This window comes from Vitis vinifera, chromosome 12 (genome assembly GCF_030704535.1).
Source record: "Vitis vinifera cultivar Pinot Noir 40024 chromosome 12, ASM3070453v1".
NCBI lineage: Eukaryota > Viridiplantae > Streptophyta > Magnoliopsida > Vitales > Vitaceae > Vitis > Vitis vinifera.
Window position 1 is genome coordinate 15,516,375 of NC_081816.1, and position 5,696 is coordinate 15,522,070.

A 5,696-nucleotide genomic window follows, 5' to 3' on the forward strand; every position below is an offset into this window, starting at 1 on the left:
TTAGTTTCTTATTTTGTTTTCCCTTAATATATATATATAAATGGTGATTCCAGTTTTTACAAAAATACAATTTTTCATTAAAAGAGAGCAAGTCTTGCCATCAAGTGGGGGACACACGTGAAAAATGCAGGTCCATAGTGACTTGAACCCATAGGGCTTCTAATTAATTAATTAGCCCAATTTAGAGACCTTATTCATTTGATTGGAACACAATGGGCTAGATTAAGGTCTCTACATTGGGCTATTTAATTAATTCAAACCCATTAAGACTATTATTTAATTGGAACACAATGGGCTAGATTAAGTGAGCCGAGCCAAAGATTGGCTTAAGTCACTAATTAAGACTAAAAGGAGGACTATATAAACCCCTTTAGGTATTCATTTTTTTTTTTTTCTGACAATTGTCTTCTAGAGAGAGCTTCCATCCTCTTATTTCTCAAAAGGTTATGTAGCCACCCTACACAAGTGCTAAGGTCTAGAGAACAAGTGATTGGGTTGAATCACAGTAAATGAGATTGTTCTTTTACTTCGATCAAAATCTAGATCTAGAAACATCGAGATCAAAGGTACATTTTTTAAGCCCTAGCTCTATAGTTTTTTTTTTTTAATTTTATTTTATTTTTTCCTCTGCCATTGTATATATCTAGTAACCCTAGGTTAATTAGGCTATAGGGAATCCCAAATCACTTTGTTTCTTATCCTATGATCAAATTAGGTGCATGAAAGCTACCTAGAGCATCTAGATCCTAGCAACAAAAGTAACAAGACATCGTTTTTTAATAAATAAGATTTAGATTAGTGTTTTAGAAAACTTTACCTCTAATTTGGATGCTCTTAAATTAATTTCATCCAAAGAAAACAAAATCTAAAGCCTTTGGAAGTCTCGTACACCCAAGATCTTCTGTTATATGGCTCGTCCTTTGTTCCTTAGCACTCAAATGGTGAGGGGTTTGGGAAGGTGGAGGCTAAGGCTCTTTCTCTTTGGATGATGGAAGACTAAAAGGGTTAAAAACCCTAAGGGGTAATTTATAAGGTTCCTACCTAGGTTTAATGACTTAAGTCCACATGGGTTTGGGTCACTTAATCTAGCCCAAATTGGGTCCTAATTAATTAATTAACCCTATGGGGCTATCTAATTAATCAATTAACCTAATCTAGAGATATTGTTCACTAACCCTTGTGCAACAACCAAAATGCCCTTATGCACATAAGTAAACTAAGAGTCGATCTAACCCTCATAAAAACAAAGTATATGAACTCGAGTAGGGACCATTGAGACTTATAAGACAATACTAGCTCCCTTAGAATCAAATTCTAAAGTTGATTCAACATCTCACTAGAGAGAATCAACTACACTCCAATACCTTATGTAAATAACAACTCGGGTTCATGACCCATAATTCATTGAATACAATCTCCCCATGAATTATTGTTTGTAGTCTAATTATATATTAATTCGGTCTTAAGTTCTTAATGAATTTTGCATATGCTAAAGTTTAATATTGAGTGATAAACAAATAAGATTATAAATGGAAAAGAACTAATATTTGGATGGATAAAATGGGTGACTTTCGACTTAATCCATTGATATAGAAAATACACAAAGGTTAAAAGACCAAAATGTACGAGAGGTTTTCACAACTTTTTGTCATGGATTGAGTTCATCGTAAGTGCTCAACAATATTTTAGCAACTCAAGATGCTTGAATTTTTTATCCTATCAATGCAAAGCAAAGTCAAGTAATTGGAAGCTAGATGAGAAAAGGAAATGAGACTTACATAGTTTAGGAAAATGGAAGCATATTATACCAAGGAAGCTTTACAGGGATCTCAATACTTTGTGCCTATTGAAATCACCTATTTATTGTCACTCAAAGAATGTCCTAGATCTTAATTTTTTAAGACTCTCTCTTTATCTTTCTATCTCTCTCTTTTTTCTGTCTTTTTCCCTGTATACATATATAATCAAGATTGAATTGCATACTATCAAATGAGTTGACAAAATTTTGAGCAGTCAAAAACCATCTATTCAAAGTTCCTAACAACCATAAATATTCAAGTGAGGGCTAATTTGTACAATGCATGACCTTAATCTATATTAGCTCATGAAGTTGATTGAATTTTAACTTGATTTTTCACTTTGAGCACCTAAAGAATCAATGAAGACTTTAAAAATACTTTAATTTTTTTTTGACAAATCAACATAAATGATAGAAGTTACTATGATGTGGATTGCTTACATCAAGATGAACTAAGTAACTATTTGTTTTGCTAATATAGCTAACATTTGATAATTAGGCATGAACTTTTTTGCATTCTTTATTTTCATTTTGGATGGTGTTTATTTATTTTTATTAATATTTATGTTTTTACGCATATTAAATTTGAATTGGACATTTCAGAGCATCTTATGTGACACTAGTTTATTAGAAACTATGATAAGCTATTTATTCTTCTTAAAAGGGATGAATGAATATAAAGTGTTATTGCATATATAAAAGAAAGGCTACTTTTTGAGTGAGAGAACAAAATTTGAATATTGGTTATGATCTCTATTGGATTATGGTCAACAATGCTCCCTTCGAATAGTTTTCCTCACACCAGATGGATTAGCAAAAGGTTGTGTTCAAATCTTTGTTTGGGCAAGCCCCTCAAATTGCTAAATTAGCTTAGCGAGAATTTTTGGCAAAGTTTTTGTAAGAGCTAAATTGCATTTCCTTGTGGCTATTTGTGGTCTTTATAATGGGAAGTTTGTAATGCCGCTCTTGCTTTCCTGATTGCCCTTTATTGTCGCTTTAATGTGCAATGCTCAAATCATTGACTATCTATAACAGTTACTCATTTACTGCATGTAACGACTCCTTGGCTACTCTATGGGAAAAACATAATTGTCTTATTCATGGCGTTTGGTTATTCAAACGGATAATGCCTTAGCCAAGTGCTATGATGCCCGAAGAATTCATTTGGTGTGGACCCACATTTTCCACGTGCGTACCCACTCAATTGGTAATACTCACTTGTTAAGGTGAATTTTTATTTTTGGAAAAGTCGAAGTCACCACTTATTTTATTTTATTTTAAAAGGGAAAATACAACAAGAAAGAAAACCCTAAAGAAGTGAATCCATAGTCTTAGAAAAAACGTGTCTTTTAAAAACCCAAGTCTAGGTCCGGGGATCAGATTACTTATTGAGAAGGTACCTCGAAGAGGTAGCATCCCTCTAAGCCCTAAAGAGGTCTCTACTGGCTAAGTCAAGGGAAAAGTGGCAATTAATCAATTGATTGAGGGTACCTAGGTAGGCTAAGGTGATTTTGAAACTAGCATGCCAAAAAAAGAAATCAAATCACAATCGTAAAGGAAGGTTAGGATGTATACCTGGACTACTTCTCAAGTGCTATCATAAGACATTAAAGTTAGCACATAAATATAACACACGACATGTATTTTATCAAAGCAAATCAAACAGACATCTAGGCACCTAAGAATGGAATCAAAAATAGATATGGCTCACAACAACATGCATGTTCATAGAATTCCGGAAAGTAGGTGATAGAGAACATACCTGGATAACATGCATAATTTATAAGATTCCTCCAAAAATGCTAAAGTGGTTAGGATAAGTATAAATTATATAACATCTTTATTATGTCTAATATGTTTCTTTTAAGACCCTTAAATGAATTGAATACGTTTGGCGTTTGTGAGAACCATTAGTACCAAAGCCAAAATTGAGCCAGGGTAAGTCAAATGACTTAAAAAATAAATAACAATTTCAAGCAAAGTATAAGATCATCAGCATGTAATTAGAAAATGGAGCATCACAAAACAATTTTTAAAAAAATGTCTTGGAGTGGAATTTAATTACAAAAAAAAATTCAGGAAACAACTCCTCCACATCTAGAACAATATACCAAAAACCAAACACTCATTCAAATGATAGATTGCAACAAAGACACCCAAAAGTTCTACAAAGTCTAGATTAGGTAAAAAAAAAATGCATAAATAGATTTTTAAAAAATAATAAGAGATTACATAAAATCGTACAAAAAAAAAAACATCGCTCAAAGTGTCTATATCATAGAAAAAATGAATCTAGGGTCAAATAGTAGTAAAAAATATTTTTAAAACACTCCAGTTAATTAGATTTCTAGATTCCATCATGTACAGTAGGTATGACATTGAAAAATCATATCTCCCTCAAAAAGGAATTTTTTTTTTTATATTTTATGTGTCTAAGATCAATTTCAAGAAGCCTAAAATTAAGGAAAAATATTGAATCAAATTAAAAGAGCCATTTGTTATTTTATTTTTATAAAAATATCTCAGGTGTGTAGAATTGGGTGAAAACAGAGCCCCCCTAAAGACTTATTTATATCTTATATTCTAGAATTGCTTTCTAACTCAAACGAAATTTTGAATTCAAGTTCGAGAAGTGAGGAAAATCATACAAGTTTTGGAAATTTTTAAAAAGTATTATGAAGTTGCTGAAACGAATTTTAAATCTAAAGGGTCAGTGGTTGAGTGAAAACTGGCAGCAAGGAAAATTTTTGAAAAATTTTCTTATGTGAGGGTTCCATCAAGTCCCAAATTACTTTTGCATGAGTTGGTCCAATGAATTCCATTATTTTGCACCATGAAGTTTGTTCATGCTCGTTGAAAATAAAATAAAATAAAATAGTGATAATACATGCCATGAGGAAAATGACAGCAAAAGGTTTTATAAAATCTGAATTTTTTATGAATCTAGAAACTCTTAAGGATGAAATTTGAAGGAAACTGGAATTGTTTAACAAAACAAAGAAAGAGGAGGATGGTGTGACTGTCCTTCAGAAAATGGTGCGTGCTTTATCTTAATGGCAGCCTGTAGGTAAGATCGTTTGTGGAGGCTGGCTGTTTCTATATTATGCATGTTGCATGCATAACGTGGCTTCAAAGAGGACGCAACCCACCCCGTTTTTTATCCTTGATGCGGCTGTTAGTGGAGTCCATTCATAGCGGCAGTAGGACTGTAGCAGTGGCATGATGGGATGTATGAGCAATAGGGGCAGGATGCTTCTCCCAAACATAATCTTGTCATCACAAGGGTGCGGTGCCGAGGGAGCACCAACTTAGGAGTCCAATCAAGTCAGGATATTGAGAGTACCAGGTGGTAGGCTCACCTCTATACACACATTAACCAGTTTCTAAACAAATCAAAGAAGCCATCTCAGATGACTTTAATATTGCCATGCACCCAATTAACTAAGGCAAGAGCCATTTTTCGCATAACTGCCACTTTGTCCTCTTCAAGTTATTAGAAGTCTTTTCCTGCAGGATCTAGCTTCTTACATTGCCCATACCATGTTGAGGAAGACTAAAGACAACCAGCCAATTTAGAAGCAAATTCCCATGCGTTAGTTCTTTTTTACCCATCAAACCATCAACACCTCAACTTTCCATATTGCAAAAAATCACCCAGATCATCTATATCCTATTGCCTTGTAAAGCGAGAATCTCGAGTCCACAGACTTGAAGGAGAAAGGGAGCACGTAAGTCACTTTGCATTGAAACTTCTTCTAACAATATTGTTGATTTTTGAATTTTGGAGGGGTGTCATCAGACTGAATGCGTCTATTTCCAAGTATAACCCACCTTTTCACTTTCGTTGACAAGTACCAATGACAACTAAATTCCAACTCTCTAAGCCTTTACATCATAT